Below are 14,986 nucleotides of genomic sequence, written 5' to 3' on the forward strand. Positions count from 1 at the left end.
TGAATTACCCACCCAATCATCCTACTGCCTCCAACCCCTTCATCAGCCCCTCCACCTTCGTGGAGCTCATGAGTACCATCACATCCACTCCTTCAACTTCAACTTCATCAAAACTTCCATACACTCAGGCCCCATCCATTGAGTCTTGATATCGAAATCCTCACTAAAATCCACCTTGATGCCTCTAAATCCCCAAAGAAGTTTAGAATCATCTGTGGCTCCTCCAAATCGACGATAATTGACACAAGGCACATTACCTTCCTCCCCAACCCATCCTCCAATGCCACCACCAGATCCATTGGAGAAACGATCTCAGGCACAAGAACCTTCATCCGGCTTGTGTTTCGATAAAGCTAGAAGAGGAACCCACTCTTGTGGAGAAGCTTAACATCTTTGCCGAGGGCGGCAACCATGAAGAGCTTCCCAAACTCGGCGTAGGGCGAAGGCAGTAATGGGGGAAGATTAGAAGATGGGAGGAAGAGAGATTTAACCAGCAATTGGATAGACGAACAAATAGGAAGAGGGATTTTAAGGCCCTTCGAGTTCGAGACAAAGTCACAAACAGAAGTACTTAGCTAACTGGCTAATTGATTAGGATCATGCTCGAGCTATTGATCAAACTAAACCCACTTAGGATTGGGCTTGATTGGACTATTAATTGAACTTTTCGAGCTATTGATTGGGCTTGATTTGGACTTGGGCCAGACCAAATATATAACCAAGATCGGTTCAAAAGACAAACGAACTATATAATTAGGTCCAAATATAGTCTGAATAGTTTCGGGCCTAATCTGAAGTCCAACCCAAAGTCAGGCCAGCTTGAGCCTAGTTCCAGCCTTAGGGACAGGAGCATGGAGAGGGCTCTACTCACATGTAGCACATGTGTACATGATGTGGAAGCAGTTCGGGGGTGACCCAAGAAGAGGCAAGCTGAGAGGATTGAACCGTTAGGGTTTGATCTAAAAAGAGGTCCAATATGAAATGTAGTTTCTTTTTTTTGTATATAACTATGTCTTTATTAATGTACTATTGCTGATGAGTTTTATTAAACCAACCATCCATTGTTCATTACCTATCCATCTTCTCAAAATGAATGCCGATAGCATGGTACTTATATCCTTAGCATGAAAGAAGGATTCACCATCCCTAATAGAAGTTGATAACAATCAAGCAATATAAAGAGGTCATCACTTATCTGAAGTACAAAATCATACGAATCTTGAATCCGAAAGGCACCACTCTCAGCATTGAAGACCTCGACGTCGGCCGGCAAAAGGATCGATTGAAGGAGGGACCGAGCAACCCAGTAGTTATTGACCCCTGTCCGGATGTCGGGGGAGCCAGCATCCGATGGAACTTTCACTAGAGGGAAAGTCCTGACCTATACATCGGCTGGGCGCGATGACATTTTCATAGAGATTCAGGGTCTACCCGAGCTCCTCTGTGATGAAGTTACAGAAGGTCGGCGGGCATGTTCCTTCAGCACAGCAGACCAAATCGGCACCACCACCTTTGCAGGTGCCAAAGAATCTCTCCTTCGGGTACTGCTCAGCCTCGAGGAGCCCCCAGTAATAGGCTGGGCAAGGACGGCCTTAGTGCGGCCGCATTTGAGAGTCGGGGCCGTGCTCACCTTCTTCCTTTTCATGGCCCGACAAAGAGCTTCAAGATCGCTGGCATTCATCTCTGCATACGAGGTTAGTAAAAAAAAATGCCGAGCTAAAAAAGATGCATGAAAAGCTACTCACTTTTCGGATCGGCTAGACTTAATCAAACCCTGAACAAAGTATCCTCGATAAGAAATTGAGTTAGCAAAGGGGGAGTTTGACTGAAGACTTACTTCAACACCTCCTCCTTGACGTCAAACAAGATTGGAGCTCTGACTGCCGACCTATGAGGTCTACCCCATGATGTGTGGAAGTTCCAGGGTTGCTCGATCGAGATAAAGAAGAAACAGTCCTTCCAGTTATGCACTAAAGTAGGAGCACCTCAAAAGAGATGGCATCCCCATCAAGGAGAGGTGTACCACCACCCATTCTTTTTGGGATGCTCCTTTAGGGTGAAGGAGGCCTGAAGAAGACGGAAGGTCAGTTGAACCCCGAGGAGAAGGCAATGAGCAAAAAAATCTATGATCTGACGCCATAAGTTCGGCGCAATATTATAGAAACTTATCTTATATAATTTAAAAAATTTCACTACGAGGTAGTGAAAAGGCAGCTGGATTCCGACATTCAAAGCTTCCTCATATAAGCCAACTCGACCTAGATGAGAAAGAGCTATTCTTTCGCCTAGAACGGCGACCTCCAGTTTAAACTCAACTGATATTTGGTACTTCACCCTTATAATCTTCAGATCCTCAAGGGTGAGGACAGAATCTACTTTATATGGACTGAAGTCCGAAACTTTTAGGTCTACCTGAAGAACAAGCAATATCATACTCGAGGTCTATGCTCCTAATGTCGTTTCCCAAGCTCAATGACTTGGGGGCTGCACTCTTGCCATCACCTGAGCTCAATATCTCGGGATCCTCACTCCTAAGACCGTCATCCTAGCTTCACGTGTCGAGAGACAAGCTAGACTCACTCATGGCTAAGGAAAAAAGGATTGACCTAGGAATGAAGCGGCCAAGCAAATGAAGGACAATGAGCAGAGGTAGCCCGACTTTACTCAAGCAAGTATGCAAAGTCGCCAAGTGCCAGAGCTCCGCCCTCTGAATAGTAGAAGCAGTAAAAAAGAAGTTACTGTGGCCCTATTTATAGAACCTTAGGACGGCCCCGATCTATTGACAATTTACTTCCTCCGACCGATGCTCGACAAATGGTGATCTTTGATTGGTCAAAGCAGAGCTTCCATGGATTCGAGGAGTCAATGGCCCGGATATGAAGGTGATTCATTTTAAAGCACCGATCTTCGACACATATCAATAGAAAATAGTTCGACTATATCAGCCTCAACCTCGGACTTGGTACTCTCTTCAGCGGACCTATTAGCAGCTCAGCCATGAGAGTGGGGGGATCTATTGTAAATCTGTACCTCGGCCTTGGCCCAAACAACCTCGTCACCACCAAGCTAGTCACAGCCAAGCTACTAGAGATGTGGTGATTGCATAATATGACCTATTAAGTCAGCAGTAATTTTTATTCCTCAATCTAATCCCATTTTATCTCGAAGAACGATCTACTTCATTTCGCCGACCTACTCTAACAAACAAAAAGGCAAGTATCCGCTCCACAGACTCCAAATCCTCGATTTGGATGACCTACTAGATCGGTTATGGCCGATCTATTTTTTTCACTAACAGATCCGTCCTTTCTCCCAATTAGAAAAGTTCAGATAAGATAGGATTCCTCCGTGATTAAATCTCCCGTAAAAAGGAAAGTTCTCTGAATCTATTCGTACACAACAAATCCAGAACCCCCAAGATTCGGAGATGGATACATTTCAAACTCTTCTCCTATAAATTAAAGGCTTCAGGATCCTCCAAGATATACAATCGACTCCTCACTCTCTACTCTCATCGTTCTCTATCTTCTGAATTGAGCATCGGATGGTCTACACCGGAGTTATTCCCCCGGTGTGGATTTGTTTTGCAGGTGCTCGGGCGAAGTTCCGACTATAGATTGATATCGGCCACGTCTACCTCGACGTCCGACCTCAAGCAAGGAGATCGGCAGCAACAATATCTTTTACCAACTAGTTTATATATAGGAGGGTTAATTTCCAAACAATTGTGTTTGGCTATAAAAGTTAATCCTTCATTTCCAATTGATTATTCAATAGTCTGAATAGATCGTTTTATTGAGTCCCTTTTCCTTCTCCTGTAAATTAGTTAATGATGTAGTAGGATAAAAGTTTCGTGCTTCCGTTATTGCACCGAGAGAACAGAATAAATTATGTTATCAACAATAAAGAGAATGAGTGGTGGTGCAGATTTCCACAGATAATGGGGAACATTATTTTGTTGGAAACTACTGGTCATTCTTACCTGTTTAAACGCCCCAGGTAGGCTCGAGGAAGCGAGTCTGGGTGCAGGAGGGTGGCCACATGACATCAGTTATGTTTTAGTCCCCAGTTCAGTATGTGATCCCTTTGTATGCCTTGGAGCCATTCTGGGCTATCTGTGACAGGAAAAATTCTGATTTATATGTATGAAAATTTTTTAAAAGGCAGTAGCCAATCTTAGGGGGGCAATCTTGCAAGCACTCAAGGAAAGATGAGCCGCTTACATCACTGGCTCACAAATTGCAGACTACTTAGATCTAAAGTGCCATTAATATAAGTGGCCGCCTATGTCATCTTTTGTGAGCGAATATATATAACATGAAGATCATTTTTTCTGCAGTTTTTATGGTGACTGTACTTTCAATTTGTCTCTCTCTTGGTTTTCTGATCATTAATTTCTTCCTGCACTCACATCCTTCCATATATATGTTTCTGCAATAATATGAGACTCGCATGAAAATATTTTACGAGAAGTGTAGGTTATAAACTAGGAGGTTAATGGATCCATGAAATATCCAAGCTTCAGGCCATGGACGAAGATATGAACGAAGAGCTCGAACTGACGCGAGAATGATGCAGCGGCGTGTACCCAAGATACATCTGGTTTTTGCATTTCATGCGGTTCGACAAGCACCGTATAGCAGATCATGACTTCTTTTAGTTTAAACTCGGCATTATGGAGACTTAGAAAAGTATTTATTGGGGCAATTCAATCGACTCTCCGATTCTGATTTTTCATCGGCATGATAAGCACAACTTATCGACTATCATCGGTTGGCCAACTGATAGTCGACTATCCACAAATTTGACAAATCCCAACTATGACGACTCGATCAATTTCAGACCGATGACCGTTGGCATATCAGAATTACCGACCGACGCTCATTCGGACCTCCACAACTACTAACATACGATCGACGTACTGAGATTACCGACATATAGTCAGCTTACCTGAAACTACCAGCACAGAAAATGTATAATGGCCAGAATATGATCAGTGGTGGGTATAACCACCCATCTCACGATCATATAATGTCGGAACGAGCAGGATCCACGTATCTAACCATTACAAACGATTACCAACTACTCATCTATAAAAGAAGGTAAATGAATAGCATTTGGTAAGGGTAATTCTAAGTTGATACTCTGTCGCTTTTAATACTTATCTACTGTTCATCACTCCCCACTGACTTAAGCATCGGAGGATCTCCGCCGGACACAATTTCGATCAGTGTGGATTTCATTTTGCAGGTGCTCTTCACCGGCGATAGATGTCACAGGAGATTAGGCACAACAGATTGGCGTGCCAGATAGGAAAAAAATACGAGCAATCATGGCAAAGACTAAAGCTCAACATTCAATAGGATCAGTAAGGCAATCTTCCCATCGGGAAGATCTTCCTCCTCTACCTCCATTGGCAGAGCCCAACTCTTCGTGTCCAGTAATTACTACGGACGCATAAATTCCTGCTTTAATACAGTAAATGAAGGTGTTAACGGAGGCAGTCCACAGCCTCCAACAGCAACAAATATAACAACAGCAGCAACCGCCGATGGCTCATTCGATGCCATCCAGGCACAGTCGCTGTCCTCCACGGTGTTCACCCTCTTCTTCTCCAGAACGACGGTCATTTCGGCATTCTCATTGAGTCAAGCAACCGCATTCTTGGCATTCTCGCCACACCACCCATCCTTCACGGCGATTTCCTTCTCCTTCCCATGTACATAGTATCAAAAAGGAAAAAAGACCACGTGAACCTTCTCCTTCTCCATCCTCAAATTCTTCAGGGGACTCTACCCTTGGATTATCTCAGCAACGGCAGCTCGATGACTACGAGTACAAGTTCAAAGAGATTGACTGCCAACTTGTCTGACTTCAGGTGAAAGGTCGGAAATCATCCAGCGACTATGACTTTCACACTGCCCAACCTCTCTCTCAGCACATCCTGAACGAGCCGATTCCATCTTGATTCAAGATGCCACAGGTGGAGCCATACAACAGCTCCACCGACCCAATTGATCATCTGGAGAGCTACAAGACTCTCATGATGATCCAGGGGGCAACTGACACCCTCTATGTATTGACTTTCCGACGACTATTCGGAAGGTTGCTCAAGCTTGATATTCTGGGCTGCAGTCGGGAAGCATAAACTCCTTCGAGTAGCTTGAGCATTCTTTCGTGGTCCATTTCAGCACTAGTCGAAAGGTGCCACGGACATCAGACAGTTCTTCTCTATCAAATAAGGTGAGATGGAAATATTGAGAGATTTCATGACTCGCTTCAATGTAGCCACATTAGAGGTCAGGGACCTTAATAAAGATATAGCCATATCGGCCATAAAGAGAGATTTGAGGGGATCCAGATTCACTTATTCTCTGGATAAGACTCTCCTCCGGATCTATGCTGAACTTTTAAGCGTGCATACAAGTATATTCATGTGGATGAAGGTGCTTCTGACCGATGCCAGACAGAAGAAAAAGGTTAGAAAAAGAAGCAAAAAAAAAAATTAAAGCTCCAACCGAACCAAGTCGATCAATGATTAATAAGCAAGCTTCACCTCGTTGATGGAGTCCAAGGCCGAGCAATTTTGGCAACAAGTATGACTTCTATACTCCTCTTTCTGCTCCTCGTGAGCAGATCTTAATGGAGATCGAAAGAGAGAAGTATCTACGACATCCTCCATCGATGAAAGTGCCATCGAGGAGTCATGACAGGAAGAAGTATTATCGATTTCATCGTGATCATGATCATAATACCGAACAGTGCATTCAACTCAGGGATGAAATAGAGGCCCTGATCTGACATGGCTACTTTGAAAAATTTCGATGAGATCATCCGACTCAACCTCCCACCGACCAACAACCTTAGCCACAAGCTAAGAAAATGATCAATAATCGGCCAACGACAGGAGTGATCAATATGATCTCTGGGCGACCGAAGAATTGGGAGGCAACTTCCAAAGAAGAGTCAGCAAAAAAATAATGACTTGATAATGTAATTTTTTTTTCAAAAAATAATATTCAAAGAATACAAACTCTCCATGATGATGCTATCGTCGTCTCGATGATGATAGCAAATTATGATATAAAAAAAAATTTAATTGATAATGGAAGCTCAACTGATATTCTTTTTTACTCGATTTTCTTCTGAATGCGACTACCGACTGACCGACTTAAAAGAATCTCGATGCCATTAGTCAGTTTTACTGGAGATACAGTTACCATGGAAGAAAAAATTACTCTCTCACTAATCACGGGAACAAATCTGTAATAAAGTACTATTCTCCTGACATTCACAGTCGTCCGAGTTCCGTCGGCATACAATGCCATACTTGGATGACCCAGACTTGATGCTTTGAGAGCAATAGTTTCAACATACCATTTACTGATCCAATTTCTAATAAAAAATAGAGTCGAAGAAATGCGTGGAGATCAATAACTTACTCGACATTGCTTCTTAGTCTCTACAAAGAATAATCAGTCTGAAAATTCTTTGTTCGTCGATAAATTGGACCAAAGAGAAAATGAAGAAAGAGATGAATCAGTCGAGTAATTGGTTTTTATCCCATTGAAAGAAGAAGATCCAAAGAAGACGGTCCAAATTGGATCGCAATTGTCTGATCCAGAGTGATAACAACTGATGAATCTACTAAGAGCAAATGTCGATATTTTTGCTTGATTGATAACTGATATGCCTAAACTTCATTCGAAAGTAATAACCTACCAGCTGAACATTGATCCTAAAGTTAGATTGGTGAGATACAAGAAAAGATCTTTTGCTCCTGAAAGGCAAAAGATCATCGATGAAGAATTCGATAAGCTCCTCATGACTGGCTTCATCAAAAAAGCCCATTATCTCGATTGGCTCGCTAATATAGTGATGGTGAGAAAAATCAATAAAAAATGAAGAATCTGCATCAACTACACAAATTTAAATAAAGCATGTCTGAAGGACAGTTTTTCTTTATCAAAGATCGACCAACTAGTTGATGCGACTTTGAGACATCGACTCCTAAGTTTCATGGATACTTTTGCAAGCTATAATCAGATTCGGATGGCATCCAAAGATAAAGAGTACATTGCCTTTATAACCGACAAAGACATCTACTATTACAAAGTAATGACATTCGATTTAAAGAACGTCGGAGCTACTTATCAACGGCTAGTCAACAAACTATTTAAGGTGCAAATCGGATGAAATATGAAAGTTTATGTTGATGATATGCTGATGAAAAGTCTCAAAACTTCTGATCATGTTCAGAATTTGAAAGAAACCTTCAGCACACTTTGACGACATCAGATGAAATTGAATGCGACTAAGTATGCATTCGGAGTAACTTTCAAACAAAATTTAAAATTTCTTATGTCACAATGAGAAATTGAAGTCAATCCCGAGAAAATAAAGGCTATCATCAGTATGAAGCATCCAAGCTTCAAAAAAGAGATACAACAACTTAATGAAAGGATCACCACACTTAGTCGATTCATCTCAAAGTCGACAGAAAGATGTTTGTCCTTCTTCAAGACCTTGAGATAAGTAAAAGACTTCTCATGGTCAGATGAGTGTCGACAATCCTTCGAAGATCTAGAAAGATATCTGGCATTTCCACCATTGCTTATAAAATCAAAAGTTGGAGAAACTTTGTATCTCTATTTGGCGACTTCGATAGAAGCAGTAGTTCGGTACTCATCCAAGAGGATAAAAATCGAATTCAATGATCGATTTACTACACCAGTAAGGTACTTTATAATGCTGAAATAAGATATTCAAAAGCAGAGAAGATGATCTACGCTCTAATCATATCATTACAATGACTTTGTTCGTACTTCCAAGCACATCCCATAGTCGTCTTAACAGATCAGCCATTGACGATAATTTTATACCGATCTGATACTTCAGATCGAATGGTAAAGTAGATAATAAAACTCAGCGAGTTTGATATTCAATATCATCCACGACCATCGATGAAGGTATAATTTTGATCGATTTCGTCATTGAGTGTACTATATCTGACAATAATTCTGAGGATGAACCCAACGACAAATCAAAGTAAGTTGAAACTCCTGAGGCCGACTTAACATCAATGTGGGTGCTACATATTGATAGAGCATCCAACGCACAAAGCAGTGGAGCCGGTCTCATTCTCACCAATTTTAAAAAAATTATAATCGAATATGCCTTTCGATTTAATTTTAAAACTTCAAATAATCAAGCCGAGTATGAAGCTCTTCTAGCCAGCTTGAAGATTGCCAAAAAGCTTGACATTGACAATCTGAAGGTCTTTACCGACTCACAGTTGATTACTAGACAAGTCAAGGGTGAGTTTGAAGTTCGACACCCCGTTATGATGAAGTATTTTCAGAAAGTGAAAGATCTTACATCGATTCTAAAATATTTTGAGATCTCTCATATTCCAAAAATAGAGAATGCTCGAAGTGATGTACTTTTCTAATTCACAACCACTTCATTCAACTCACTGGATCGGACATTCATTGAATATCTTGAATAATCGAGTATTGATAAAGTCGAAGAAATGCTACAAATCGATGATGAGCCAAGCTGAATGGATCCGATCATCCAGTATTTGACTGATGAAATTCTATCTGCAAATCTTTCAAAAGCTAAACGACTATGATGGATGACCTCACAGTATATTTTAATGAATGGACATCTTTATAAAAGATCATTTTCTCTTTCCTTACTGAAGTGCCTAAAACTGACGGATACCGACTATGCACTCCGAGAAATTCATGAAGAGATTTATGAAAATTACTTGGAAGGTAAATCATTAGCTTATAAAATCTTACGACAAGGATATTACTGGCCCACCATGAAGAAAGATGCAGCTGAACTTATCCGAAGATGCGAACCATATCAAAAGTATGCTAATATACAACATCAACTGGCCAGTTAACTGACATCAATTGTTGCATCATGGCTTTTCACATAATAAAAAATCGACATACTTAATCATTTCTCTCCAACATCTGGTCAGAGAAAATTTATAGTGGTAGCCATCGATTACTTCACCAAATAGATAACAGCGGAACCCTTGGCATAAATCACTGAAAATAAGATGGAAGACTTCATTTAGAAGTCAATTATATGTAGATTCGATCTATCGCATACTATCATCACCAACAATGGTCGACAATTTAACAATCAGAACTTCAAAGAGTTTTATGTGAAATTTCATATTACGCACAAGCTCACATCAGTCGGTCATCCACAATCCAATGATAAAATGAAAGTAATAAATCGAACAATCCTATATGGTCTCAAGACTAGACTGAATGAAGCTAAAGACCTCTGGATGGAAGAATTATATCCGATTTTATAAGCATATCGGACAACTCTTCATATACCAACAGGAGAATCACCATTCAACCTAGCCTATTTAACAGAGGCGATGATTCCACTTGAGATCCAATTACCATCAATAAGAGTGAAGCAGTATAATGAGCTGAGCAATTTTGAATGTCGGAGAATCAATCTAGATTTATTTTCAAAAATTTGACAGCAAGCTTAAATTCGGATGGTGGCATATCGACAAAGAATAACCCGATATTACAATACAAAAGTCAAGCCGAAGGTCTTTATCTAGGAGATCTGGTCCTAAGAAAAGCAGAAGTTTCAAAGCTTCTGGATCAGAAAAAATTATCTCCAAACTAGGAAGGATCTTACAAAATAATCAAAATACTTCGACCGGATACATATCGACTAAAAACTCTTGATGAAATGACTATTCTTCGGACTTGAAATACTGATAATTTGAAAATATACTATTAATAAAGTTGTTCTAATGTATAATATTCGAAATGAAACATTGGAGTTCAAAATTGTGAAAGCTTCAATCAGCTACATCTATAAAATGACATTAGATCGATAGATAATCGATCAAATCTTATCGACTATATCTCGATTTTACTGTAAAAAATGATTTAAGTTGAACGACAATATCAAGTCGATATATAATCGATCAATTTATACCGACTATATCTTAATTTTTACTGTAAAAATTGATTTAAGTCGAATGACTACTCATGCTGACTTAGCTTTAGCTAAGTGAAATATTACGCCGACTCGATTTCGATCGAGTAGAAAATATACCAACTTGACTACAGTCAGTCGAAGGATATTCAATTTGCCACCGTCTATCAAATATCTAAAAAATATATACTAAGTTAGATGACACCCAACTAGTGGACAAACTCTACTACGAATAATGGTCGACATTCAATTCACCGATGGATGATCAAAAATCCAACTATTATTCAATGATATTAAAAATACAAATGTAAAAAGAGATTCCATACTTAGAAAATTTCTTTTCATTCATTGAAGAAAAGATTATAAAATTAGATCCAAGGTCCGATTACAAAATTCGATTACAAAAAAAAGAAGAAAAAGTGTTACGTCGGTCACCAGTCGGCTTCTTCATCATCCTGCTCCGGTATGACTTCGGTGGTTGGAACAGGTTCTGATGTAGCTAGTGCATCTTCTTTAGTCGGTGCCGTGGTCTCCTCACAACCTCTTCTCCCAAATTAAGGGGGATGACGCTACTCAGGTCCCAGTCCGAATACAATCTCCCGATAGCATCTCTGCCATCCTTGTACCCAACGCAGTAGGAGGTAAATCTATCCTCGAGAATTTCATCCTTGAATTCTTGTGAATCTCTAAAATTCTTGATGGCCAAACTCAGAGCGCCTCTTGCCGACTCAACTTCTTCCTTCGCGGAGGCCGACTCTGCATCGGTCAGTGCCAACCTCTCCATGGTGGCCTGATGCCTCCTGCGCTCTGCTTCTAGCTTTTCTATATATTCATCTCTCTCTCTTTGAAGCCGACTGATGGAATGCTTCTTGCTCTTGACCTGAGATCTGAGAGATGCGATGCTCTGATAAGCCGACTCAAGTTTGGCTTTGGAGGACTGCAGGTTGGCCATCATACAGGAGATCTCTTCTTGGAGCATCTTCTTTCATTTAATCGTCGCCTGAAGTTGTTCAACGACAGCAATTTTTTTTGGCATTGGCAGCCGTCACGTTGTCCATCCATGCCTAATAAAGATCGACTATCTTTCGATATCCACTCTCTAGAGCATACATATCGTGTGCCCACTGAAAGAAAAAGACAAGTCAAGTCAGATAAAAAAAAAAGAAAAAAAATTCATCGACTCACCCCAAGCATCGTTGGATAAAATGAAGAAAATATTTTGGATACAGTTTGATTTCTCCTGTTCTCCCTATCAGTTGGGAGAAGTGCAGCTTCAATAAATCGTCTGGCCAATAATGGATTGGCTAAAGTCGACTCACCGATCGACATTCGAATGTCGAATAGGATGGAAAGGCCCACAGACGATCCATCATCAACAGAAGTAGCTGGTGCCTTTTTCGAATCCCCAGTCGGCGGTCGTGTGCTTGAGACCACCACAAAATCGATGGTTGACTGCGCCCTAGACCACTCTGCTAGAGAAACAGTTGGTGCAGCAGTAGATTGTTCTGATTCGACCATGACTTTTGATTTGGCTTGAACCCCTACTGATGGAGCCGCTGATGGTTCTGCTGCGACATCTTCGTCTCTTGCTGTCCTAACTCCAACTAATGGCACTTCAGTCAGAGAAAGCATTGTCGAAGCTGACAATGCTATAACCAGCTTAGGAGCTGTCTTCAATGGAACATCGGGTTTCCTTGTCGATACCGACTGGAAATCAACTCGATTTTTTTCTCGATGGTCGGAAGGATCCAGCATCAGTCGCTGTCCTCTTCTTGATAGCATGTAAGTGGATGTCAGCAGTCGAAACTCGTGCCCTTATCTGCATAGCTGCAATCAAAAGATAAGGTTCAGTACAAAATTCAGAAACAAACCAAAAAAAATGATGTGACCGACTATGCTATACCTAAAGAAGTTACCAAAATTAAGTATGGCATCATAGAGAGCCTGCTCGATCATCAGCTCTCGTTGTGGTGAAACTTTTATATCTTTTGGTCGGAGGAAGTCTTTCTGATCAATAGCATTGACCCGACTATGCTTATTGAGGTCAGTTCTTGGATCACCCCAGCACGAAGGAAAGCCCCAGGCAGATGAAGAAGAAATAAAAAAAATTGGTTCTTCCATCCATAAATGGATGATGGAAGACCAGAGATGAAAGAAAGACCCTTCTTCGGGTTGAAAAATCACCATGCCTTGACTTTGGGATGAGGATGAAGAACAAAGAAAGTCCAAAAAAGAGAAGGGCGAGGGTTGGTTGGGATAAGACGATACAATAAAGCAAAACTAATTATTAATTGGATCAAAAATTCCTAACAAATTTTGAAATCAAAAATCGAAGACCAATCCGAAGGTCCTCGACATAAAAAGTAACCTGATCCGGAGGAGAAGAATTCACCTGACCGTCTGGATCAGGGGCAAAAAGTTAAAATTGCTGCGAGATATGGTACTATTTTCGAAGCTGATCGATATTTGATCCGGACAAGGAGAAAACCTCCATCTCTGGACCTAAAGGAGAAAACCTCCATCTCCGGACCTAAAGGAGAAAACTTTCATCTCCGGATTCTCCGACCGACTATCCTAAGAAGATGAAGCCTTCATTTTCCTAATTGCTATTGAAAATAAAAGAACCCAGAAGAAAAAGAAAAAAAATCTAAGAGGAAGTAATGAAAACTCGACCTGGAGCTAAACGATGATGGGAAGTATAGAAACTTCAAAAGCTTTCAACACTACGGTAGAACCTTCTGTTGTAGGGAAAAGTAACGAATGCAAAAGCAGAAAGTCTAAATGAAAGTGACTTTATATATATATGACTCCTCAACGGCCTGGATGAAATCATTCAAACCAAGATTTCCTCAGATATCGATATGTGACTATATCAAGACCGACCATTGATCAAATAGTTCGACGTACCTACTCCCAGATCACACCACCTTACTATTATCCATATGAACGACATAGAGCTAATGACATATAGATATATAGTCAAAATCTATTAGTTAGAATCAAATCCTCCAGATTCTCCGGATATAGAATTATCTTCCCGAAGCGACACCCTAATGATAATCTCACAATTATTGAAATAACAAAATGGCTGGAGACCTTTCATATTTCAAAATTATTAATGCCTGCAGCCGAATCAGGGCTCGAGATAACACGTGACAACTCTTTTCGTCCAACGTGATAGATCATGTGACAACACGCATGTCAGACTACTTTGAACTTGAGAATGGAGGGTAACTGTTGGGATAATTCAGTCGACTCTCTGATTCTGACTTTCTATCGGCCTGATAAGCATGACCTACCGACTATCAATCGATTGGCTGACTGATAATCGGCTATCCACAAATTTAACAAAACCCAACTATGACGACTCGATCGATTTCAGACCGATGACCGTTGGCATATTAGAGTTACCATCCGATGCTCATTTAGATCTCCACAACTACCGACATACGATCGACGTACTAAGACTACCGACATACGTCAGCTTACCTGAAACTACCAGCACAGAAAGCGTATATGGCCAGAACATGATCGGTGGTAGATATAACCACCCATCCCATGATCATATAATGTTGGAACGAGTGGGACCCATATGTCTAACCGTTACAGATGGTTATCAACTACTCGTCTATAAAAGGAGGTAAATAAATAGCATTTGGTAAGGATAATTATGGGCTGATACTCTGTCACTTTTAATACTTATCTGCTGTTCACCACTCTCCACTGACTTAAGCTTCAGAGGGTCCCTGTCGAATATAATTTCGATCAGTGTGGACTTCATTTTGCAGGTGCTCTTCATTGACGATAGGCGTAACAGGGGATTGGCTACAACAGAACTCATGCATTGCTCTTCTTCTTCTTTTCTTTTCTTTTTTGATATAAAAGGAGACTAATGTGCGTTAGCACAATAATCACCAAAATTTATTAAGAAGAAAGAGAGTACATGTTGGGGATGTCTGGCCAGGATACCACCACCACAGGATCTTCTCAATACCAC

This window comes from Elaeis guineensis, chromosome 13 (genome assembly GCF_000442705.2).
Source record: "Elaeis guineensis isolate ETL-2024a chromosome 13, EG11, whole genome shotgun sequence".
NCBI classification, from domain to species: Eukaryota; Viridiplantae; Streptophyta; class Magnoliopsida; order Arecales; family Arecaceae; genus Elaeis; species Elaeis guineensis.